At 35.4% G+C, this 26,937-nt stretch overlaps 1 protein-coding gene and 1 long non-coding RNA gene across 2 annotated transcripts in view; one reads left to right on the forward strand and one right to left on the reverse strand.

The window, feature by feature from the left end:
• The window catches only part of LOC117182277, a 22,146-nt gene extending 15,411 nt beyond the window's left edge, over window positions 1–6,735 (forward strand). Inside the window, exon 3 of the long non-coding RNA XR_004468292.1 lies at window positions 6,407–6,735. This is a non-coding gene — a long non-coding RNA (uncharacterized LOC117182277). The remainder of the gene's footprint in view (window positions 1–6,406) is intronic.
• Window positions 1–26,937, reverse strand: part of LOC117182276 (33 kDa inner dynein arm light chain, axonemal) — a 508,540-nt gene that overhangs the window by 270,408 nt on the left and 211,195 nt on the right. The gene's annotated exons all lie outside the window — the stretch shown is intronic.

Consider the following 26,937-nt stretch of genomic DNA (forward strand, 5'->3'; position numbering starts at 1 on the left):
GCCTTGGAGGAGATTATGTTGAGAAATAAAAAAAAAAATTCTTAAAAACGTTGTTTTTCTTGGTCAGGCCGGAAACTTATCAATCCACCCTCGTACATTATTTTAAATAGTCAGAGCAACTCAGGAGGGATATCCTTACCTGTTGGCAAGGAAGCTCACTGCCGCGAAGAGGATACCCATTGGGCACCGGGACGTTCTAAAGACGTCCTTAGAATGTACCTGCATGTCATATGATTTGACGTCTTCAAGACATCCTTTGGATCTGAAGCTCTTTATCAAGAACAAGAGCATGCCCTAACGGACCGAGTAAATGGAAAGGATACTCTACAGCGTATCCTTATGGCATCCACATAGTATCCCTTCCGTATCATGCAACAAAAACTCATAAAATCAGCAAGATGGTCGTTTGCCCTGGCGAACCGAACGAACCGCATTTAGCCTCTACAAAGTATCCGTAAAGACCCCATTGGGTCCCCATGCGGTTCCTTTTTAAAAAAATTTGCAATTATTCCGTGACCTTCTATAAGGAATTTTAACGTAGAATCCGAATTTCAACAATTTAAAAGTTGATTTTTCTTTTTTTTTAGAGTTTTTAAAAAAGGAACGGAATGGTGACCCAATGGGGTCTTTACAGGTACTTTGTAGAGGCTCCATTCTGTTCCTTCGGTCCGCCAGGGTAATTTAATGCCATTAAAATTCTGCATTAAATTTTCCATTAGAATTTCATGGAGTAATTTCAATAGTATTCTTGAAGCGTTAAAAAAATTTTAAAAATGTCATTAGCTTCTGCTGAAGGTGACTCCAAGCGCATGCGTAATCGCTTCAGTATTATGTTGCCACCTGCGTCGCAGCCTTGTTTTCTTAGGTTTCCACTTTATGCCGCTAGCACCCAGTTAAAATTCTTAGTTGCCGGCGGGTAACGCCTATCAAGTGCTACTAAAAGAATATGTGATTGAAGCCAACTTTTGCGCATGTAAATGATAGGTGTTATAATTTTTTAAGCTTTTAACGCTGAAAATTGCAATTACTCTGTGACATTCTAATGAAAAATTAAACGCAAAATCCGAATTAAAACAAGCTAAATGCCCATCTTGCTGTTTTTTTAGCTTTATATTTGCATGATACGGAATAAATACTATGTGGATACCATAAGGATACGCTGTAGAGTATCCTTTCCGTTCACCAAAAAGTCTTCCTCGGGATGGACAAATTATCTGAAGGAAAAACTGCTCTTTCTCAATTTGCTTCCTGAATGTTCGTATCTCTGGAATCTGAACTGTGTAGTTGACAAGAAGGCTCCAAAGTTTAGGTACAAGCTCGAAACTTACGGAAAGCAAATCGTACGCTGAACAAGTGTATACTGTAGACCATAAAATAGCACTGGACGCAAAAAATAAAAGCTCTTTCAGCAGCCAAAGAACGCCTTGAACGGCAAGTAAAGTGGATTCCGGAAAATTCCACCATTTCTACTCATCCTTCCCCTCTGTTCAACGAAACGTCATGTATCGTTGAAAATCCGCCTAATTGAGAAGAGGTCTTCAGGGAACAAGTATATGGAGATACTCATAATAGTCTGAGATCCCACTGCGTTTTTTCGAAGGTAAGAACTGATCGTGATAAAAGTTAGTGTAACGAAAGCTGACACGTAAGCGATTAAGAAACTGCCCGTCTGACAGTTCCAAGTCGGTCATAGGTGCGATAAAATTGGAGGTTTATCGGCAAATTTATTTAATAATCACGTTGTATGTCTGAACGCAGTGAAATCTGTACGGCATTGTAGGGGGCAATTAGTGCTTTCAGAAAATGTGTGACTGCTACCCTCCACCTGCTTAAGAACCCCTGGCAGGCAGGCCTAAAGGGCGTGATTGCAGGTAACTTTTAGTGTATGCTAAGGAATGCGATAAGAGAAAAACTAAATAAAAGGTGAAAGCCATCTGTACACGAAAAACTGAGCCTGTCAAGGTTCAAGGTAACAGAAATATGCCGCAGACCTATTTCTTTGCTGAATTTATTTGCTTTCGCTGCAATATTGTATACGGGAGGCTACCGTAAGAAGAGGCTTCATCTTCGTTGGGGGCTAGGGCTGCTGCGTGGTTGCGGTGCAGCGGGGAAGGCATTTAAGGATTTCGGTTTACGGTGTTCAGTCACGGTATAAAGTTACGCTGTTTAGTCTAGTCTTGTCTAGTTCGGTGTCCACTTTGCGTGACAGTTATAATGAAGTGTTATATTTGTGAGAAAAGTGACGGAAAGTTAGTGCAATTCAGTGATGAATCCTTTCAGAAGTGTCTTCAGATACTTGCTTTTTGGAAAAAAAGAACTAAAAATAAGGCGATGTATATTTAAGTGAAGAATCACTCAATGATTATGGATATCATCGTGCTTGCCACGGAAAAGTGACAGTGATAAAACAAAAAGACAGAGATAACTTTGAAGCCTTTTTGCAAGATAATAGTGATATCAGTAAAAAAAAACTATTCCTAAAGTTTATAAATATTTATCCTTTAATAATGTATATGTATCATGACCAGACATAATCTCCCGATTACTTTTAGGCAATTGCAGCATATTATCGAAGTAATGAGGTTGCTAGTGCACCTGAAAATGTACACGTGCGGGCAGATGGAAAAGGTGAAAATAATTCACGTTTACAGGTAAGATTTTTTGAAATTGTTCTGCGAGAAGTTATTTCTCCATTACCTTATGTATTATATTTCTATATATTTTTTATATATATAATTTATTTTTATTATTTATATATTATATATTCTTTATTAATTTCTTTTTACTTAAATTATTTTTTTTTGGCTATAAAATAAACTACTTTGTTTGAATTTGAAACATTTTTAGAAAATTATTTTGTTGAATATTTATCATTTTAGTTTGCCATTGCATTGTTTCTTTTTGAAAATTGTCTTTTTACTTAAAAATTTAACAATTGGGTAAAAATTTGAACTGTTTTATTGAAAATCAACTTTCTTGTTCAAGATGTATATTTTTCATTGCCAATTCCACAATTAGGTTAAAATTTACAATATTTTAGAGAAAATTTAACTATTTCATAAGAAATGTCATTTTCTGTTAAAAAAATCGTATTTCTGGGTTAAAAATTCAAATATTTTAAAGATAATTCGTTATTTTACCTTGACAATTTCTTTTTTTTTTAATACATGTATTTTGTTATAAAATTGCGTTTTTTGATAGAACATTAATATTCCTAAAGGAAAATTGAACTATTTCTTAAAAATTTAATCTTTTTTTGTACAAAAATTTAATCGTTTTTTTGTTATTAAAACTTAGTACTTTCAACTGAACATTTAAAAACTCCATGTTTGGTTGATAATAATTAATATTTTCTAATAGAAAATTCAAGTATTTCAGTTAAATTAAACTTTTTTTAAATTTCAAATTAAAAGCTTTTTTAGCTTGTATATTCAATAATTTGGTTGAAAGTTACCTTTATTGTTTATAATTCATATTTTTGTTTGAATATTTACCTATTTCATTGAAAATTAAACTATTTTGATCAAAATTAGACTATTATTACATTATAATTAAAATCTTTTTTCAATTTGAATTACAATAATAAAAATTAAAATCAATTGGAAGTACAAATTTTAATTCTATTTAAATGTATTTATCGTAACTATTTAGTTAAAAAATAATGTGTTTAGTTGAAATTTAAACTATTTCACTCTTATGAAATAAATGTTTTTGGTTCAAATATCATCTTTGGGTCGCATGTTCAATTGTTCTTTTGAAAATGAATGTTTCTGGAGATTCATAATTTTAGTTTAAAATGTATCTTCTGGTTTGAAAAATTAACTGTTTTTTGGGAAATTCGTTTTTTTTTTAATTCGAAAATTATTTTTTTTTTAACTAAGAATCACACTATTCCATTATTTCTTTTAAATTCAACTATTCAGTTAACAACAACTCTGTTTTGATTGAGGATGCAACTATTTTCTTGCAGATTTTTTCGTTTTTAGTTGAACTTAACTTCGATTTAAAATAATGAATTTACCAAATAAAAACTCATGTCTACACTATGTATGTATGTATATGCATGCATGTTTGTATGTATATATATATATATACATAAATATTCGGAATTTATTTAGGGCAGCGATATTTTACTTTTATTCTCTTGTATAAAATACTGTATGCAAATTTTTTAAATCTTTAAATTCCTTGGAATCTTTATGGAATGTTTGAAATCTTCTGGAAATTTATGCGAAATAATTTGAAATCTTTTAAGCTTATGTGCAAACTTTTAAAATCGTTTAAAATGTTTGTGAAATCTTCGAAATATGGTGTGAAAGCATTTTTGAAGTCTTTGAATTCCGTGATATCTTTGTGAAAAGTTAAAAAGCCTTTAAATACTTTGTAACCTTTTAAAATCTGGTGCGAACTAAAACCCAAAGTTCATTATAATTCTGAAACTGAATTAAAATCAAAAGTTTGAACCAATAATATTTATAATTTGTAAGTTGAATATCACAAAAAATGTACATTTTAACAGTAGTATATAAAATGTATGTATGCAAAATGTACGTATAAATGTATTCATACCTAAAATTGGGAATACAACTTAATCCGTTATGTATTATAAAGCGTTTGCGTTATAATTATGTAGCATTACTTTATCATCACATTCTAACTGAATAGTTAAAAATAAGCATTCCTAGGCCAAATGTGAACTTTCCTTTCAGAATCAAATTTACAAACGTACCTCGAGTCCCATTGAATAAGATTGCTACTGTATGTTCACAGCATGAATGGTATTGTTGAAAATGGTCTATGCATTCACAAGTTTTCGCCGCCTACTGAGAGAATTTGGAGTAATGGATCCTTTTACAGTTTCTAATGAGGATCAGCCGTCTTCCCCGTTGCACCGCACCTACCCAGCAGTCCTAGCCCGCAACGAAGATGAAGCCTCTTCTCACGGTAGCCTCCCGTCTACTATATTGCAGCGAAAGCAAATAAATTCAGCAAAGAAGTACGTCTGCGGCATATTTCTGATACCTTGAGCCTTGGCAGACCGAGTTTTTCGTGTACAGAGGGCTTTCACCTTGCCGATAAAAGTCTAATTTTATCGCTCCTATGACCGACTTGGAACTGCCAGGCGGGCATTTTCTTAATCGCCTGCGTGTCAGCTTTCATTTACACTAACTTTTCTCACGATCAGTTCTCACCTTCGAAAAAAACGCAGTGAGAACTCGGACTATAAGCTAGATGGACAAGCTTCAGATATCTCACTCTTTCGTCACTTTTGCCAGAGTCAACTATCGCAACGACCAGAGAAGGAGTGTCCACTAATTACTGCTGAAAAAGTTAAGAATGTTATCGATAGAACTAAGACCTTTTTAGCGTCATGGCCAGATAAATTCTAAAACTTCTGGTGGAAGAAGTTCACTACTACGCACAAAGATCTAGCTTGTATATTTACTACTTTCATAAACGGAGAAAACCTGATCTCGCATTGGTTAGTAGGAGGACGCACGGTACTGATCCCTACGACTGGACATTTGTCAAGTCCTTGTATTTCTTAAACAATTTGAATTTGACAATTTTGCTCTAATTTTTAAATTTCTTAATCTACTGATCATTCTTTTAACAATTTTTTTCAAAATGTTATTACCTCGTAATATCGCAAATTAGTGTTTTTTTATAAATGCTTTGGTCTAATTAATAAATAGGAACCCCTATTTCTGAACATATTCGTTGTTTTCAAATTTATAAGCAAATTTTTCCATACGTTGGTTCCATTAGACTAATTAAAAATAACGAATATATTCCAAAATAGGATTTTACATTTGTTAATTGGGCCCTAGCATGAAGAAAACTTCATTAATTTCCGAGCTTAGAAGATAATAATTGTTTTAACAAATACAAATTGTTTCAAAATTTAGTGATAGGTTACAAAATTTTAAAATTAAAACAAAGTAATGTGATTAGAAAATTACTGATTTGCGATATTACAAGATAATACACTTTCTAAAAAATCAAAATCATTCAAAACAAATCAAGTATTTTAGAAAAAAATAATATTTAGGGTAATATTTTAATATTTGCTTGAAAAATAACCAGAAATATGTCAAAAAATGCTTCTTATAATTGTATGGGGTACTTTTTGGGATAATCATGACAGGTTCTAGGGGGGGGGGGGTCTAAATAAAAAATTAATGAGGAAATTGTATTTCTCAAAGAATTTTCATAATGCCATGAAAGTATATCCTATAGTCCTACATTTTATCATGTATTTTCATGACTGGAACTTATTTTTTGTAGTATTTTTGTAATCTTTTTTGGGAAACTTTAGGGGGTGGGCGGCACCTATGAATATTTAAACTAAAAAGCTTTTTTACCGCTTCTTTTAAGCGAAATAAAACATTTTTATTTTTTTTAGGTGGAGGAAAATCCAACAGCTAGGTTTGAGTATGGAAAACAAAGATCGCAATCCAACTTTGGGAAGTCGCCTCGATATGTCTTCGGCCTAAACTATTTGGATGCTGAAGAACTAAGAAGTGGATTCATGGATTTTGTCGCCATTCAACCCGAACACACATACTTGGCAAATTTTGCGGTGTTTCTGGCGGAAAATTAAGTCGGACCGAAACGAAAATTTATTGCGTCTAAAATTGACCAATATAAGAAAAGCGAATTCAAGTCGACGTTCTGCTTTCTTAAATGTATTTGATTTTGTTAAATCATTTAAAAAATGTCAAAATAAATTTTTTTAAATTCAGAAGACTTAGGAGATATTCAAAATTGTACATTTTAGACATTCAAATGATTCAAAATAAAATTGTTCTATAGAAACTGCTTCAGAAAACTTTTGTTACTTCTTTAGAAAATCGGAAGAACGTTGCTCTAATTTTATGGCACCGTCTATTTAGGTATATTAAAAATTGTTTATATTTAAGGTTATCACCTATATTTTCGAAGCAAGTGAACCAATTAAAAGTGTTTTTTTAAGTTTCTGGATTCTGATTTTTATTACGACGAATTTCTTACTTGACAATTGAGACTACTTTTGCAAGAAGCCTTGACCATTACACCGACATTTTGTCAAAAATCGTTTGTAAATGTTTTTGACCCCGGTAAGAAGAGAAAAATTCTGAAAAATTCAGAATTTGAATTTCCATTAATACATGAATTTTCCTCGGTCGAAATTTTCACCGAGGAGAAGAAGAAAAAACCAAAATCTATTGTTTTTAATCGACTTTAAAACATTTAATGGAAGCGTATTAAGAGGAATTAAAAAATGCAGGAATGCAAAAGAAAGAACAGAAAGACAGAGAATAATGTCACTTTGAAGACGAAAAACCTAGTCCTTTTAATTGATCAATTATAAATATAAAATAATTATGTTAATGGAAATAATTCGTAGTATTGTCAAATAATATTTGTATTATTCTGTTCAAAGATAAATTAATTTTGTTTACCCGGCACAACATTATTAAATGAATGTATTATTATTTATTATAGTATTAAATATGTAATTTGTTTAAACAATATAAAATATAATTAAAATTACTCTACCGTTATGGCAGTCCAAAAATTGAAATTTCCAAACACATATTCCACAGAAATGAATAGAAACTGCGAACGTGTACATATTTTGTGACCAGGTTAGAAGCAATTAAAATAAATAAAAATAAAGCATGTAAGTATGGAAGTAAATATATATTGCAAGGAATTAAATAAGTCGAAAATACAGAATGTAAGCATGACATTAAAAATAACCATGAGAGGTGTGTCTAGTGATTGGATTAAGAGGAATTAAAAAAGTGGAAAATATATTCGCCTGCATGGAATGCAACATAAGTGACAATCGTTGAGAAAATAAAAAAGAATTGGTTTGGGAGACAAACCTATTTTTTCATTGGGCACTTCTCCCGATGGAAATTAGCACATTCAAAACAATTAAAAATACTTATTCTTTCGTTTAAATCAGGAAATATTACTTTTTCTCTATTCTCCTCTTCTTACCGGGGCGTTGATGAAGCGGAACATGTTACCATTCCAGCCGCATCACGTAAATTTTGGGACAAACTTAACGAACAATATTTGCTTTCTGATCTATTTCAATAAAATAGTTTATTCATGCACTCAAACTTATCCCGAGCAGACCGAGTGAATGGATAGGATACTCTACAGCGTATCCTTATAGTACCCACGTAGCAACCCTTCGATATCATGTAACCCAGTTTTCTTCATATTTAAATTTTATAATTATATTTTCTTTAAATCAGAGGGTTGATTTTGTAGTCAATCATAGATTCAGTTTTACCAATTTTATTGCTATTGCATTTTCAAAATGTTTTTCTTTGTTCTAATGGATCGCTATACTCTGTTAAGGAGTTTGCTACCAAGTATATAAGTTGGTACCATACCTTTCAGAGTTATGAACCTGGAACGAAAAATTGACTGATTAGAAGTTATGAAAGAGGAAACTCTAGGTAAAATGCGAATTTCGTTATTAATTCCATAAATAGCTTTACAGCTCTCAAAATTCATAATATTGATTTTAAACAAATCCTTAAATTATCAACTCCTCTGAAATGAAACTACCACTTGAACTGAAATCTATGATTGAGTGCAATATTTAAGATTCCATGTTAGCTCAACAATCTTTAACATTCTATGTTTACGTTATTTTTTGTTTTGTTTTGTTATTCTGGAGTCTTGGGGATTCTCTGGAGCGGACTCAGAATTTGCGATAACTCTCTCGATTCGGCCTATCTTTCGCGTTCAGCATGAATCAATTATAAAATGTCATTCTGGGAGTTCAGTTTTGTGATTTTAGCTCCTAGAGATATCCTAGATATACCATCTAGGATTGGTTACATGGAACGTACACTGGTCTGTCTAAAATATTGAGGATAGGTTTCTGAGCTCCCAAATGGTTAATGGGTTGAAAAGAAACTTTTTCCTTGTATTTAAGAATGATCGACTGGTTCATGGAACTTCCTTAGTCCAAGTCAAGTTAATTTAACTTTGGTTCACTAATTCGGATATTCATTTTGCTCCTAATATTGGCAATGAACTTTCATTTTATTCACTGCTTTAACTATTTATTATTATGTATTCTTTTCATAACACGAACTTTTAATAAAAGCCAGAATATACCTAAAATTAACTAGACCCCGAAAGTCTCCAAAAGGTTCGAGAGTTTCACGGCACAAAATACGTCCAGTCTTTGAGCTCGTCAAGTTGAGAATGCCCGCTTTCCAACTTCCGCCTCGCTTTTCGCGCTTTTCGATCCATTGGTCCCAATCGTCCCCACTTCGTTATTCGATAGCGTGCGTAATTATCGATCGTTATAATTTTCATGTATTCGCATTTTGATAGCTTCTCGAGTCTTCTGATTTCTGTGACGTAATTTTATTATGCTGCTATTCCAATTATTTTCCGCGTTAATGTGACTTATAGCCCCTGTTCGGATGTGATCCACTTGGCGGGGGCAAGTGGTTAGCCCTATAAGGTAAAGTTACTCCAAGTATAAACTGAAAAAAAAAATTCACAAAAGTTGTAAACAAATTTTGAAAAATAAAAAAATCCGATTTTTTAAATACAGCTTTACCGATCATGATAGTTGAAATATATGTTAGATAGGTTATTGAGGGGGTTCAAACAAAAAAAAGAATAAATGAGACGCTTATCATTTTTTTCCAATCAGCTTGAAAGTAAAGCCCTAACATAAGTTTTGTAAAATTCCAAACACTCGTGAGATACTGCAACATTTTACATGTTGGTCCTTTTTTTTAAGTTTCATCACTTTTATGATTGTAACTATATAAAGAGATATATTCTTTAATCATTCACAATAAGATGCAGTTTTTATGAATATTTGCTTCTAAAAAAATGTATTAAACTTTTCGCCTTTTCACCAATAAAATTTTTGAACTGATTTGTTCATAAAAAAACATTTAACGATTTCTATAATGTTTTTGATGCATAGCTAATAATATGCTTTGAAATACCTGCGACTTTAAAAATAAAAACTGTCATTGTTTGCGATAAATAATCTAACGTTTTTTTAGATACAAGATGGACTCGCTGTGCTACCGCGTACGTTCTTCATTATTTATTGGCAGGGACGGACCCGGAAAAATATTTCGGGGGGGGGGGGGGGGGGGGGTTAAAATATATGTATATCCCATGAATAGCTTAGCGGTGTCGGCCTTTAATACGAAAATTTCGCGCATGCTATTGCGAAATGGTAGGGATAACGTGGGTCTGCGCGGCTTTCAGAAGTCAGTCGAAAAGGTAGAGAGTTCTTTCCACTCTTTTTGGGAGCTCAGAGGGGGAGCCACTTCTGGAGTTTAGAGGAATTCAAGCACGAATCTTTGTGCCTATTTTGAAAGAGGTAAGAAGAATATTATCAGTTAATTAAAGTGATTCTGATTCATCCCTTTATCGTGTATTTTATAACAAAAACAAATACTGCGCAATCATGTCTCACTTGAGTGATCTTAACTTCCCCTAAATTGACATATTAATTTACTGAATCATTGAAATGAATCAGAAGGATCAAGTTCTCTATATCGAGTCTTCTGCAGTAGCTAATTGTGGACGTCTAGACTTTTATATCTCACGTAAATTTCCAGTTTCAAATTACTTCTCATCGAAAGGCCTCCGAATCCTTTCAACCAAGTTTGTGTTCGCAGTGAATCAAGAGGAACCTATCCTAATTATAGATAGACAGATAAAGGTTTATTTTTCGTCCTGCTGGCCTTAAAAGATTGACTTGCTTACTCTTCCATTTTTTACCACATTTTTTTACAAGTATTTTTTGAGAATGAACATCCATCCACACCTTATATCTAATCCGCTTGCTTTTATAGACCAGCCTTCCTTGCTTCGTTTCGCCTCGCCTTGCACTCAAGTCGCTTTTTTTCGAAATGCCTCGCATTTCCAGCCTCTGCTTCCGCGGCTAACACCTAATAATTATCTACTATTTACAAATCTTTACAGTCTTCTTACTTCTACTTTCTCTCCTATTTACAATTTTTCCTTCTCCATTCCTCTTCCTCGTTTCTTCTCTTCTTCTTCATTTTACCCAGCACCCCTTTCATCCATGCTACTGCCCTTTTTCCCCCTTTTAAGCAACAATACCTCCATGCTTATCCCACTCCTTTCCATCTCTCCACACTCCTCCAACCTGTGTTTAACTTTTGCGTACCCCTTCCTGCCCTTCCCTTCCTGCTTGGCATAATCCAAACCCCTGGCGGACCGAAGGAACCGAAAGGAGCCTCTGCCAAGTACCCTTAAAGACCCCACTGAGCCCCCCTTCGGTTCCTTTTAAGAAATTATAAAAAACCAGCAAGATCAACTTTTAAATAATTAAAGTTTTTGTTGCAGCGTTAAAAACTGAAAAAAATAAAATACCTGCCATTTACATATGCCGAACGCGGCTTCAAGTGCATTTTCCTTAAGTAGCAGTTAATAAGCGTTCCGTCGGTAACTTTCAGAATTTTGTCAGGATGCTAGCGCCACGCAGTGGAAACCTCAGACAATAACGCTGCGATACAAGGAAGAGAGAATTTTATTTTCAACTTCGCGCGCAATATACTACTTTAGTTATTATCGATGCGCTTGAAGTCACCTTCGGCAGAAGTTAATGACATTTAAAAAATTTTAAACGCTGCAAAAAAAGTATTGCGATTATTCTGTGAGTTTCTAATGGAAATTTCAACGTAGAATTTTCAATTTCAACAATTTTAGAGTTGATCTTGCTTTTTTTTCTAGTTTTTTTAAAAGGAACCGAAAAGGGACTTAGTGGGTTTTTCAAGGGTTCTTTGTAGAGGCTCCCTTCCAAAACTTTCTCCTTATATTTACACGCTCGACTCCCCGTTATAATCCCTAAACTCGTTCTTCCTATCTCCCTCCTGACAATAAAGTTCTGCTTATTCCTTGACAAACTCTGTTTCAACTTTAGATATCTCTCCTGTATCCTATTTACCACCTCGCTTCCATTCGTCCTAATAATTATCTTCTACACGTCCCCTTCTGTCTTAACACTTCTAAACTCCTGTTCCAGCTCTTTCCCCTTTTCCTGCTCTTTTTTCTTACACATCACCCTAAACTCCTTCCTCATTTCTGCAGGCCCCTTTCCCCCTAAATCTCGCATCAACCCCCCCCCCCTATCCCAGTACCACCATACCCTCATCTCTCTTTCCTTGTTATAATTCTCTCACTAGCCCTTCCTTTCTTCTTTACTATGACCACCTCCTCTAGGCTCCACCTATATCCTCTTGGTAACGTTAGCTCTACTCTATCCCATTCCATTCTCTTAAACCCACGTCTCTGTCAGTCTAATCACATCAAATTCCTGAATATACCTCCAGAACTCCTCATCTTTCATCTTTACCCCTGCTTCGTTCCAGTACAACACCTTTAACACTCCTCTACCCTGCTTTACTCCCACCTCATACTTATCACGAAACGAATTCCCCTGCACTTCCTTCAACACCTCGTTCTCCTTGTCCCACGGCCACATTTTCTCATCTATTTCTATTTTCCTATACCCTACCTTCGCCGCTATCCCTTCACTTCTCTCCTTTCTAGCCCTGTTATTTAGCATTCTCTGCACATCTCTTTCCTTCCTCGTCAAATCTTGATCGATGAAAACATTCTTGTCCTTTATCCTATTTTAGTGACGCATTATCCCCCATTTTTCATAACAGCTCTCCAATTCCACCATCGTCACTTCATTCTCCTTTGTCCCCTCCGTCCTAACTTTCCCTTCCTTGCATTTAACCCACCCTATACTCTGTAGCAGCGCTGCCACCCCCTACATTTATTCCCCACTATTTAGCTTCAATCCTCTTATTACACTATTATTTTTCCCATCTGCCTTCTCTTTTGCTCTCCATTTTCAACACCACTGCTCTTTTGCTTTCCCTATCCGCTCTCTTCTACTCTTTAATTCTACGCTTCCCCTCTTTCTCTTGTATCATATTTTCTACCCTCTCCAAAATAACTTTCGTTTCGCCCTCCCCCTGTCACCTACTTCTATTTCGAACCTGCCCTCCACCTTCTCAACTGTTGTTTGCGCCCTTTCCTCACGTATCCTAATATCTTCTTCCATCTCCTTCATTTTATCCTCTTTTTCCTTTGTTGCCGACACCAACTCCCTCTGGAATACCTCTACTTTCTCCCTCAGCTCTTTTACCTCCTTTTCCCATCTCTTATCTCTTACCCTCAGGTCCTCCCTCATACTTTCCATCTGCTGCATAGCCCCCCTTACGTCCTCCTTCAACCCTCTGACCTCGCCTATCAGAAGCGTGAGAGCCTCCTTCTCCGTATGTCCCTCCATTATGGGGGGAGGGGGGTGACGAACTTGTGTGTCACCTTTTTATAATGGGACTCTCTAGCGCGCTTTTTTCCGGCCTCTCTTTCCTGTACCTTTTACTCTTCAAGAGATCCTCCCCCTCAATTGCGCTGGACGCTCTCTCCCTCACCTTGTCGTTTCCTTCGCTCCGATTCTCCCCTCTACCTGATGTGCCACTCGACACCAGGCCACACACTGCTGACCGTCGTGTTCTTCTGGAAATTTTATCCTTGTCTAATTCACTACCAGAACTGTCCGTACTCTCGCTGACTACTTCCTGCTCATCAGTCGATAACTGAGACCTATCTATGCAAAAAAGTACATACTGTAGCCAAAAGATGTCCCTTAAGGCAGGTGTCGCTTACCACCCAAAAACTTCCCTTTTTTGCACTATTTCACCCCTCACAGCCCCTGCAGACACCCTTTTCTCTCCCCTACAATCCTTTAACACTACGAGAACCATCCTTGTCCTCCAAACAGGCCTAAACTTCTGAACACAAAACTACTCCGCTCCCTTGTTAACCTAACCTTACTTGATTGCATTACTTGTTAATTTCAATTATAAAATTATGCGACATTCATATTAAATAAAATTAGTGTCTTAATTGTTAATAAATTCTTAATTTTGTGAGATGATTGTGATTTATTGGAGGGAAAAATAATACGATAAAAGAAAAATATTACAATTGGTAACCCACTTAAAGAAATAATAGCAGAATTATTGCGTCAATGTTCGTCTGGTTGATTTAGTGTCGGCAAAACAAATAAAGTCGTAAACCGCTCATGAAGCACAAGTGTTCCATTGCGTCCGCATGGAGGTATTTAAATGTAGAATGGGATATTATGTTATCGTATCGAAATGAAAGGAAAAGTGTCTACAAATGCTCTCAATTAATGACCGAATTGAATTGATTTATTGAGCTATAACACTGAATTAAGGCCCGGTTTTTGAAATTTAAATAGATGTTTACTAATATTTACTTAAAATGTGGATAGATTAGGAATTAAAAATAAGTTAAAACTTAAGAATAATCTTTAAAAGTTTAAAAATAATTAATTATTACGTTCGTAAAAAACTTGCTTATAATGTCGAAAAACTAGAGGAAGGGAGATCGAAAAATAAAATTTTCACGATCTATGTTGGATGATATAAACAAAGATTTTAATGTACATGTCTCTATTATGAGATAATACCCCACTTAATGAGAGAGTATAAGAATAAATAAAATAAAATATAATCTAGTAAGCGTGAGATAGTAAGCTTTGATGTAAAGCTTTTGAATAAACGACTCGAATTAAGCTATGAGTTTTCCTCTGATATTTTAATAATTTATTTAAATTTGGCGGGTCTTACAATGCGTACAAGGAATTGCGGAACGTCCTGGTTTGTAAGACGAGAAATCTATGTCTCATGTTTCTGTGCCAGGCAAAATTTACCGTTTGGTAAGTAAAACTGTCATTGGATTTGAAAAGTTCGAAACCTTACCTATAAAATATAAGCTACCCTAGCGGGCCGAGTGAACGGAAAGGATACTCTACAGAGTATCCTCATAGTATCCACATAGTATCCCTTGTGCATCATGCAAAGAAAACACAAAAAAACAGCAAGATCAACTTTGAAATTGCTGAAATTCGGATGTTACGTTAAAATTCCCATTAGAAGGTCATGGAGTACTCGCAATAGCTTTTTTATAACGTTAAAAAGTAAAAAAAAACGTATAACGTCTGTTGACTGGTAAACTTTAAACGCATCATCTCTAAGTAGCAGTCAACAGGAGTTATAGGTCTTATATATATTTTCTAAACTTTTTACCGTTTGAAAAAAGAAAACTATTGCGATTACTCCCTGATCTTTTAATGGGAATTTTAACGTAGAATTCGAATTTCACCGATTTCAAAGTTGATCCTTCTGTTTTTTCATCTTTCGTGCACAAATTTAATTTATTTACTTCAGACTAGATTCTGCAATTGTTACAAAACTGATAATAACAACAACAAAAAAAGAAGTTGGCTAACGAACTTGACCTTTAGTTTAGGACACTAAACGAGTGTGCCTAAGGGAAATCTAATAGATTAATTTTTTCGACAGTTATTGTGTTCACAGACAGACATACAGACAGGCACATTCGTAAAAACCTGTTTTTCGGTTTCAGAAGGTCTCAAAACGTGGACATTTGACAAAAACTGGGGGGGTCAAATTTTACGCAAATCTAATACCTTCTCTGATGAGAATGTAAAAATTCCAGGTTTTTGTGAATTCAGGAAAAGTCTTAAAGAAGAAAAATAAAAGTTTGAATCATAAATCTGGAAACCTGGATAATACCTTACGGGCTCTCAATGCAAGAATTTCTCTAAGAAAAGTTGCAAGTGCATAAGGTGTTCCTGTAGCAACACTTGGTAGTAAGACAAATAATCCTGATGCTATTAAAGCACAAGCAGGCCCAGAAACAGCATTGTCGAAGAGCGAAGAAAATGCAATAGTAAATTGGACGTTGTATAAAGCTCAACGGCGAATGCAAGTTACAAAGATTGAATTGTTAGACTCTGTCCAGAAGCATGTGACAATGATGCAAAAAAGACTCCCTTCTTTAGACAACTGTCCTAGTTGTCATTGGTATGAAGGGTTCAGAAAACGCCATCCACAATTGACTATTAGAAAACCACGGCATTTAAGCTTGACTAGAGCAATTCTGAGTCAAGAATATATGTAAGAGAAAGATTTACTTGCAATTCCTTCCAACAGAGTTTTTAACTGTGATGAGACAAATATAGCTTTATGTCCAAGTTCTGAAAAAATTATAGCAGAGAGAGGATCTCGCTCAGTGTACAAGACAGTTGATGCTGGAAACGAAAGAAAGAGACCTTTTATCAGTATATAACCAATGTTTTTCATCCGTGGCTTCTAAAAAAATTGATTTTCGAGTTATGGTTTATTTGAACAATCACTCTTTATACATCAATATACCCCTAGTGAGATTTTGTCGAGATGAGAAGATATAATTGATCGGTCTTGTCCCAAACTCAACTCATATGATGCTACCACTGGACATATCATTTTTCCACCCTTTCAAAGTAGCATGGAAAAAAGTTGTACCTAAATGAAAAACACAACAGAACGTTACACGATTGAAGAAAGAAGATTTTCCCTTAGTTTTGAAAATTTCTCTGGAAATTATGGAAGAAAAAAACAATGTTATCAGTGGTTTCAAAGCATCAGTGCTATGGCCTTTAAACCCTACTGCTGTAGATTATGAAGTGCCGAAGAAAAGTAAAAACGAAAAACAGTCGCCTGATTAGCAGAATAATTTAAAGGATTCAATCGGTAGAGTAATTAAATTGATACATACATACAATGTTACTATTTATATACACACATAATTACAATACAGGTTAATGTATTCCTTTAAGATTTAAAAAATAATTTTTTTGGATTAGGTCTGTCGAATCAGTTTTAGTTATAACAATTATGTATGTACATGATTTCTGTGTTTCTGAATTTAGGTGAAACGTCGAAAGCGAAAGCAATTATCACAAATATTGATAGATTAAATTATCATGAAGTTAGACTCGTCACATAAGAAAATGCTACAGGTGATATCGGCGATAATCAATTCTTAATTTTGAATGAAACTGCAGTAAATGATTCTATCCCAAAAATTGATTTGAGCCAAACCATAAATCTTGTTCAACCTGAAGCTTCAGTTAGTTTGAGCAGCCAGTCAACTAAAGTGGATAAAATTTATGATTCAGTTGCGGAAATTGTTTCTTCAGTTGAAGAAAACCAAAATTCTTTAGATCTAATCTGTGATACTGTGAAGGGTACTATGATTCCATTAGATATAGATTAAAATAAAGAAAAAGAAAAAGATTTCTCTTTTTAATCAAGGTTAGTGGGGAGAAGATTTTACGGAGTTTGTGTGAAATGTGTGAGTGGAGTGTGTGGGTGAAATCCTAGGAGATGAGTAGGGTTGTGAGGGTGAATTGGGGAGTTAAAAATTAATTTTCATTTTAGTTCTGGGATGGGATTTGACTAAATAGGGAAACTCAGGTTAGGTTGGCAAGAGGGCGGGGTACTTTTTTGGTCAGGAGTTTTGGCCTTTATGGTGGAAAAGGGTGATTCTCGTAGTGCTGGGGGATGTTAGGGAAGAGAAAAGGGTATCCAAAGGGGCTTCGAGGGGTGAAATAGTGCCAAGAAAGTGAAAATTTGGGCAGTAAGCGACAGCGGTCTTGAGATACATCTGTTGGCTGCAGTAGGTACTTTTTTTGAATAGATTGGTCACAGTTATCGTCGGAAGAGCAGGAGGTGGTCAGCGAGAGTACTAGCAGTGCTGGTAGTAAATTTAACGAGGAGGAAATTTGCAATAGGCCACGACGGCTAGCGGGGGAGGATATCTTCAAGAGGAAAAGAGACAGCAAAGAGAGTCTGGAGAAAAGCGCCCTAGAGAGTCCTTTAAAAAGAGCGTATGGACACGTGAGTCACCTCCCCAACCTCAAAATGGAGGGGCAGGCTGTAAACGCAAATTTGTGGTAATGCGTAACAAACATAGGATAAAGGAGAAGGTTTTTATTGATCAAGATTTGACGAGGAACGAAAAAGCTGTTAAACATGTAAACATGTAAAAGAATGCTAAACGACAGGGCGAGAAAGAAGAGGAGTGAATGGAGAGCGGCGGCGGAGGTAGGGTAGCGGAAAATAAAAGTAGATGAGAAAATGTGGATGTGGGACGAGGAGAAGGAAGTGTTGAAGGAAGTGCGGGGGAATTTGTTTTGTGGGCAGTAGGGGGATGGGAGCAAAGCAGGGTAGAGGAGTGTTGAAGGTGCTGTACTGGAAAGTAGCAGGGGTAAAGAAGAAAGATGAGGATTTCTGGAGGAATATTCAGGAATTTTGTGTGATTAGACTGGTAGAGACGTGGATAGAGAGAAAGGAATGAAGTAGAGTAAAGCCAAAGTTGCCAAGGAAGTATAGGTGTAGGCTACAGGAAGCCGTCGGAATGAAGAAGGCTGGTGAGAGAATTATAACAGGGGAAAAGAATGGATTAATTGAGAAGTTCATTGAGTGAAAGAGGGGAAGCATGTGCAAATGAGGGTAGTAAAGATAGGAGAAGTAACGTATAAGTTTGCGACTGTGTAAAATAAGGATGGGATGAAAAGGATTAAAGAAAGGGTGGAAGACTTCCTAGGAGAGTGAGATGAGGGTATGGTGGTATTGCAGAGGGGCGCTTTAATTCGAGAATTGCAAAAAAGGGGGTAAGGCAATCAAAGGATAAGATAATAAATACAGAGGGGGAGATTCTAGGAGACTGGATGGAGGTCAGTGGCTAGGCAGTGGTGAATGGTATAGTACCAGTGGACGAAATGAGAGAATACATGTAGGTCAGTAGGATGGGGGTATCGGTGATAGACTATTTGATCATGAATATGCAAGGGAGGGAGGACCATCAGCCATGAAATTTGTGGATGATCAGGGAGGGTGGCGAAAGGCAGGGTGTGGAAGAAGGGTCTTTAGGGGAGAGGGCTTTATGGGCGAGAGAGGCGATAATGATGTATCAGGAGCAGTTGGGAAACGTAATCTTTGAGGGGGAGCCAGTGGAAGAGATATGGGAGGATCTAAAAGAGAAAGTGAAAGGGTGTGTATAAAAGAAGGTATTCATAAAGAAGAAGAAAGGAATGGTGAACCCGTGGTGGGATAGGGCATGTAAAACGTTGTAGAGAAAGGTGAAAAGGAAGTACAGGAAGTGGAAGGAAGGAACTGCGAAAAAGGAGGAGTGCGTAGAAATGAGGAAGTAGTTTAGGTTGATCTGTAAGACGAAAGAGCAGGAAAAGGAAAAAGAGCTGGAAGAGGAGTTGAGAAGTTTTAAGATAGAAGGGGACATGTGGAAGACAATTAATAAGTTCAGGAAACGTAGGATAGGGATAAGTAAGAAGATAGAGAGTGACGAATGGAGAAAATTTTTTAAATGTTAACTTCAGGGATCAGATACACGGAAGAGAGATGAGGGGATTAGAAAAACTGCTTAACACACAAGATGTGAGGGAGAGGTTAAGAGGGGTAGTAGAAAAAGTATAAAGGAGGGAGGGATTCGGAAGAGGTTGGAGGGAGGGGTTGATCTTATTACTGTATAAAAAAGGTGATAGGGAGGTGTACTATTGGTAATATTGACGTCTTGCCGCAGGTGGTGTATAGAGAACTTGCCAAAAAGGGTGTCAAAGTGTACGCATTTTTTGTAGATCTAAAAGGCTTGTTCCCTTCAGTGAATAGGGGGAGGTTGCGGGGGGCAATGGAAGAGAGGAGAGTGGAAACACGTCATATCGAGGGGATAAGGGAGGTATATAATGAGACGAAAGATAGAGTAAGAGGAGGGGAGGGAATCTCTGAGTGTGTCTGAATGGATCGGCGGTTGAGACAAGGGTGCCCGCTTAGCCCAACAATTTTTGCAATTTTTATCACGAATATGGAAGGCAAACTAGCGGCCGAAGTGATAGGAGGAGTTAGGTTAGGAGGATTCAGGATATGGAGTTAGGGTATACAAGAGAATTATGCCAAGTGGGACGTAAGCTGATAAGAAAGTGTTGGTGAGAGAAGGAGGACAAACGTAGGGGTGCGAACATGGAGGTGGGAAGGGAAATGTATTTTAGAACGAATAGATTTCAGATGAATAAAGTGCGAAGGATGCACGAGGAAGCGTGGAAGGTATATGAGATGATTTAAAAGAATGAAGAGTTAATGTTTAACGGGAACTATCTGTAAATTATGCTAAGGGAGAGAGCGAAATATTTGTGTGAGAAAGAAGAGCAAGAAATAGGGGGAAAAGGAGCAATGGCATGGGCGAAGGGGTTGTTGGGTAAGATGGAGAAGAAGAGAAGGAAGGAGGAGAGGAATGGAGAAGAAAAGATTGTAAATAGGAGAGGAATTGGGTGTAAGAATACTGTAAATACTGTAAATAGTAGATAATTATTAGGTTTTAGCCGCGGAAGCAGAGGCTGACAATGCGAGGCAAAGCGAGAAAATAGCGACATGCGTACGAGAGGAGGTAAAGCGAGGAAGGCTAGGCTACACAAGTGAGCGGCTTATAGATAAGGTGTGGATGAATGTTAGTGATAAACTTAACTCAAATATTTAACTTAAGTAATATTCCTAGCGGACTGAGTGAACGGAAAGGATAGTATAAAGATTCTCCTAATAGTATCCACATAGTATCCCTTCCGTATAGTGCAACAAAATCTGAAAATAACAGCAAGATCAACTTTTAAATTGTTGAAATTCAGATCATACGTTTAAATTCCCATTAGAGAAGTCATGGAGTAATCGTAATAGTTTTTTTGAAACGGTAAAAGTTTAAAGAAATATATGAGACCTATAACGCCTGTTTTTGCTTCATGATACGGACGGGATACTACCCAGTGGGTAACAAACTTCGCGACATCTTAAAGACATCGTTTCGACATCTTTACGACAATTTTACGACATCCTGTGTCCGGGTCATTACGGTGTCCTCACGCTATCGTAAAGACTTCAATAAATCATGCGACTTTTTTACGATATCGTACAGATACCGTAACGATAAGGACATAGGGTGTCGTCAAATTGTCGTAAAGATGTCGTAAAGACGTTGAATTTTGTGTCTACTGGGTATGTGGTTAGTATGAGGATACTCTGTAGAGTATTCTTTCCGTTTACTCGGTCCGCTAGGGATACTATTTAGTAACATTGTAATATTATTTTTTAAGGTGGGGGATCTAGTGAAGCAGATAATTTCAGGAAAACATTCACTTTGCCAATCCAATATTTACCCAAAAAGAAGAGAACTATATTTGAAGCTTCAGGAAAGCTAAAAAAGACGAAGAAGAAGAAAGAATTAAAGGAACAAAAAAAGAAGATAGATGAAGAAAAGAGACTATTAAAAGAGAAAAAGAAGAAACTTCAAAAAAGAATTAAGGAAGAAACGTAGTTACCTAAAGAAGAGAAGCACTAATTCAAATTTTTAGAGTTGATTTTTAGATAGTTACTTTGTTAGTGGACAATATTGATTTATGAAAATATTTCATTCACACATTTTTTTATAATAAAGAATTTGATGGCGAAAATTTTTTATATTATTACTTCATTCAACTTTCTTATAATATGCGACAGGAAGCATAAAAAACCAGGCCATACCAATAAGTTCTGTGTTACAAATACAACTTAAAATCATGTCCGAGCAACTTTTTAATTAAATAATAATAAAGTACACCAATTAATTGAAAAAATAGGATTTCGTGGTTAAATCTATTTTTTGTATATGCGAATAACTCATATCATCCGAAAAGTGTTTGAAAATACTATCTTTTACTTCACTTTTGAGGAACTGTCAGACGAATTTGGCAATGAAGTGGAATTACCTGAAAATATTGAATATAATGAAAATAATAGGTCAAATTTATGTGATCTCTTATCCTAAAGTAGTAAGAAAATAAAAAGGACGCAATCAGGTCAGAAACTCCGACCGAAAGTGGAGGAGATCCAAATGATCCAGACTCAGAGAATTATGATTCCGATGTCAAGGAATTGAACAAACTGATATTGAGCATGGATAAATTTTAGAAAAACATGCATAAAGCTATACATAAAAAAAACAGTTTAATCCGCGTAGTAAAAAGGATAAGATTAAAAGGAAGGTATTTGTCGATGAGATCGAAAAAAGAGTATCGTCTTTCATAAAATCAACGGCTGAAAAAATGTATAATAGAATACACAATTAATAGTGTATAGTATGCAAAGTCGTAGATGGTTTCCAGGTATAGAGGAACAAAAGCAGGTCCATGGATAAGAAACTATCCAATTTCTAATTTTCGGGATCTAGCAGAGAAAGGCCAATGATTGTTTCTAAGCGACTTCGAAAAATATCTTAGAGTTGTACATGTAAGAAAAAATTATTTCAATTTCATGGTCCACTCTTATTTAGGTAGAATTGCTCATGAATGGTGAAATTTGGGACCCACACTATGCGGGGATGACTTCACTTTTAAAGAACATTCATTTCATATATTTTGAACGATAATATTTGCTTCAAAATTGGAACTGATCTACAGTATGGATTTTATTATCCGGGTAAATTGTGACGATCAGCGTGCGCGATTAAAATGATCAGTGATGCAAAACACCTGATTCCTTCTTCATCGGATGTCGCAATTGTCTCTAGACTGTCTAGGCATTTATTAGAAGAAATCACAACTTCTTTTCTGATAAGGAACATCAAAATGTTCGACAAATGCATTTACATTTTTAACAATTTTGATCAAGCGGGATCAATAAATAGTATGGGAGGATAGGATACGATCAGCATAAAAGCGGATCACAAAATCATTAAAGTGAAAATTTCTGAAATGCCAATTTCAATAAAAATAGTTCACCTCGATACACATACAATGGTCCATTCGGAGCATACGAAAACCCTCGTTATCAAAACAAAGAGAATCCTTGTCCGGGATATAATAATTACTTATCTCAAGATTATCCAAATCATAGAGATTTTAGTTCATATGACATAAGTGAAAAATCTTATGGCCAGAATCCAAATCAACCACATCTTAATTTTGGAAATTATAATTATGGAAATACATCTCTGATAATTACCAATTTCGAGGTCGTTATTATAAAAAAGCCGTCAAAATGATCAAGATGATCGGTATAGAAATAATAGAAATCCCCAGAGAAATTATTCTAATGGAATAGGGGAAGACAATATAATCTAATTTTTCCAATTATGGGAATTCACCCAGCAAGTCAAAGAAACAATTCCAAAATAAAAACAGAAACATCAATGATCAAGCAATATAAAACTATTAAACAGACTCGACACATAGCAGTCGATGAGTACTCTGATGGAAGAGATGAGCTAAATTTCGATAAGGGAAACGCCTAAGCCTTACATTGGTAGAAAATATAAATACAATAGATGCAACAATATTAATAAAGAGTTAGATGAAAGTCCTATTGTGATTTTGCGAAACATTGAAACTAAAGCTTTGGTCGATTCTGGGAGTGAAATAATTTGTATTTTCGAGAAAATTTGTAAGGAATTTGAAATATTATCAATTGTAGAAACAGAAATGGTAGGTGCTACTGGAGCAATACCAGGACAGTTGAAACCCAGATATTCGCGAAATTAAAAATGGGCGAATGGGAGGGATCCAATGTTCTTTATTCTTCAAAGACTCAATAAGGGGTGTACAATTAGCATTGTGAGTGTATAACTAGCATTGTCCGGGAGCGGACACTGCTGCCGTATGCAATAATGTCCAAGGATAAAAAGGTGTTTTTCATATGTATTTTGAGCCGCTGAATCCGAATATACCCGGATTTTTTTTCGAAAAAGTTGTACGTTTTGTTTAAATCGCAATTATTTAAAAAAATTATAAAAAGTTGACTATTTCGATCTATACAATTTTTTTTACAGAAAATATGGCCCATTTTAAGACGAAAAGGTCTCTAGTAACTTTTTCGTAAAAGGCCTATTTTAAAAAATAAACACTTTTTAAGGTCCGAAATTTGACGTTTTTCACTAACTTTGAACATTAGCAACATTTGACCTATTCTATATTTTTGATAATTGAAAAACGTACTCATTCTTTCAAAGATACTTTATAACCTGATGTAATTCAACATTAGCGCAGACCCTGCGGAGATGTGTTTTTTGCGACTAACAATCATCCCTTTTCCGACGTGCCTACCGCTCTTGTGTACCCAGTTGCCATTGCGTTGCCTGCATATCAGATAAATCGTGCATTTATGTTAGGGTTGGAATAAAGTGCTGTTCATTTTGTTCTTGCCAAATTAAAGAAAAAGTAGAAATAAACATAAAACAAGTGGGGCGGAGGACAACAGCATGTGCACGGAGACATAAATTGTACTCTATATCGGATAAAGAGTTTTAATGTATATAAGAAAATTTGATACATATTTTTAATTACTTCTAAAGAAATATAGTATTTGTAATATTTCCAATTTTATTGTGAATGTTTTTAGATTAACAAAGTATTTCGAGAAATCTTTTCAAAATCATTATAGCTCTAAGCAATGAGTTATTTCAATTTATAGTTTATTCAATAACGTACGCAAGGAGCCTATCAATCAATAAAAGGAGATTGTTAATATCAATAATTACTTATTTTTAAACTGATATTTATTTTGAATTCAAACCGATTCCCGAAATATCGACTCCGCGTGGCCGAGCACATGTGACTACGATGAGCGCGGCTCGCAAGAGCGGTCTGCGCTAATGTTGAATTACATCAAGTTATAAAGTAACTTTTAAAGAATGAGTACGTTTTTTCAATTTTCAACAATATTGAAAAAGTCAATATTGTTAACGTTCAAAGCTAGTGAAAACGTCAAATTTCGAACCTAAAAAATTTATATCTTTCAAAATATGCATTTTACAAAAAAGTTGCTAGAGACCTTTCCGTCTTAAAATGGGCCATATTTCCTACAAAAAAATTGTCTAGATCAAAAAAGTCAATTTTTCATAATTTTTTTAAACTATTACGATTTAAACAAAACGTACTACTTTTTCGTAAAAAAGCCGGGTATATTCGGATCCAGCGGCTCAAAATACATAATAATACCTTTTTATCCTTAGACATATTATTGCATACGGCAGCATTACCCGCTCCCGGACTATATGGTTTTCTTTTCGGTCTCTAGAAACTTTCGAACTGCATATGATTAGTATCTGATATGTTTTCTAAGTGGATCCTAATTGATTTTTCTATTCGGGTTCTGACTGCTGTTTATTTGAGTCGTAGTGATTTGCAAAGTGGCTTGGATTAACATATGATATGCTGTGTATTCGGTACTCGCAAAGCATTGTCTGTCGGTCTTAAGTGGAACCTGGACGGATTTTCTATTCGGTTTCTAATTGCAATCTATTTGAAGCGTATGAACTTCTAATGTGGATCTAATCAGGATTATGGCATCTAATTAGATTTATATGGTGCGAAGTAACTTGAAAAGTAAATTTTATTAGGATCTAAAGTGTTTTGTATTCGGTCCGAATGCTCAACGAAAAAAAAAAGATTGCTTAACTTATTTTTAATGTTCAGGTTGGTGAAGTAAAATGGATGGATTCTGGATACAATCGATTATTTATTGTAACACAAACTTAGTTAACAAATAGAAATGAATTTAGAATAAGTACGAAAGAACATCGTTGGGGTTTACAGTGCTCGCAGCCGTGACTGTCTTAACAAGCTCTGAAGCTGAACTAAACTCTAACGCACATAGATGAAAAAATACAGAAAAGTAATAGGGATGCAGTACGGTATATTATCAAAGTTAAAGGCGCTATTTTCTCAATAGTTATATAATCTTCGTTTTTTATAGATTTTGAGTAAACAATTCGCCAATGCGGTACTTACAGAAATAATCGCATGCTTAAGGGCTTTGAAAAATCGCACTCGCTGAGGATTCGAACCCTACTTATACTGCATAGACTTGTATTCTACTGCGTGTCATTATTTTTAGTTGAAACTTTGATTGATTGAATCCCGATTTGCTATTAGAAATCCTGATAGAACCTCTTAGAACAGCAATTTTAAACTTAAGCCATTCGTGAGAAAGCAGTGCCTAATAAGTGCCTTGTAGAGCTATTTTGAAAGCATTATTTTGAGTTTTAATATCCCATTAATTTAAATCCAAGTTCCCATGCAAATTCGTAACAGTACCTCTTAGAGAAGCAATTTTGAACTTGAGCCATTCGCGAGAAAGCAGAACCTAATTGGTGCCTCGTAGAACCACTTTAAAAGCATTATCTTGAGTTTTATGCTAATTAAATTAATTTTAATTAGCCATTCAAATTCTTAATAGTACCTGCTAGGGCAGCAGTTGTGACCTTTTGTCATTCGTGAAAAAACAGATCTTCGAATTTTAGTTCGATAAATTAGATTCAACTTCATCATTGAAAACCTCATGGAGCCACAGAGAGAAGCATCTTGTACTTCTTAATATTCCCAGTCGTGTTTTAAAAGCATAACAGTGCCTAATAGACCCTATACGAAAAAATAGACGAGTTAATTTTAGTCCCAGTAGCGGTTTAAGTGCCAAATACAAGCCACTAGAAACTAAATTAAAATAAAGAGGCTCTTGAGAACTTCTTAAGACCACATAGAAAGGTATCTGCGTCCTATACGGTTTTAAACAGTTTCTATTGATTACACTGCCCTGCAAATTTTAATTTTTTTGATGCGGGTAAGATGGCACCTAGTGTTTCCAAATCGACTTTTTGTGCTGAAACGAATCTGGGATCAAAAAATTCCCATCACGTTAAAAACGGCGTTTTTGGCCATTTAAAAAATGTAAGAGCTAAACCATGACGTGTTTCGAACTTCGTTAACATCAGAAACTAAAGGCTGAAACAAGCCCTTTCAAATGAGTCTTATGTTAAATTAATCGCATGCGCCCTTAGCGCGGGGGGTGTGTTTTGTCTCGGGGTAGAGGAAGAAAATGAAGACAAAAAGGATTTTAATATACGAGGGTGGATTGATAAGTTTCCGGCCTGACCAAGAGATGGCGCCACTAGGCCTACCTTGAGGTGGCGTTCTATAGTACCATCCTTAGATAG

Source organism: Belonocnema kinseyi, chromosome 10 (genome assembly GCF_010883055.1).
Source record: "Belonocnema kinseyi isolate 2016_QV_RU_SX_M_011 chromosome 10, B_treatae_v1, whole genome shotgun sequence".
In the NCBI taxonomy this organism is placed as follows: domain Eukaryota; kingdom Metazoa; phylum Arthropoda; class Insecta; order Hymenoptera; family Cynipidae; genus Belonocnema; species Belonocnema kinseyi.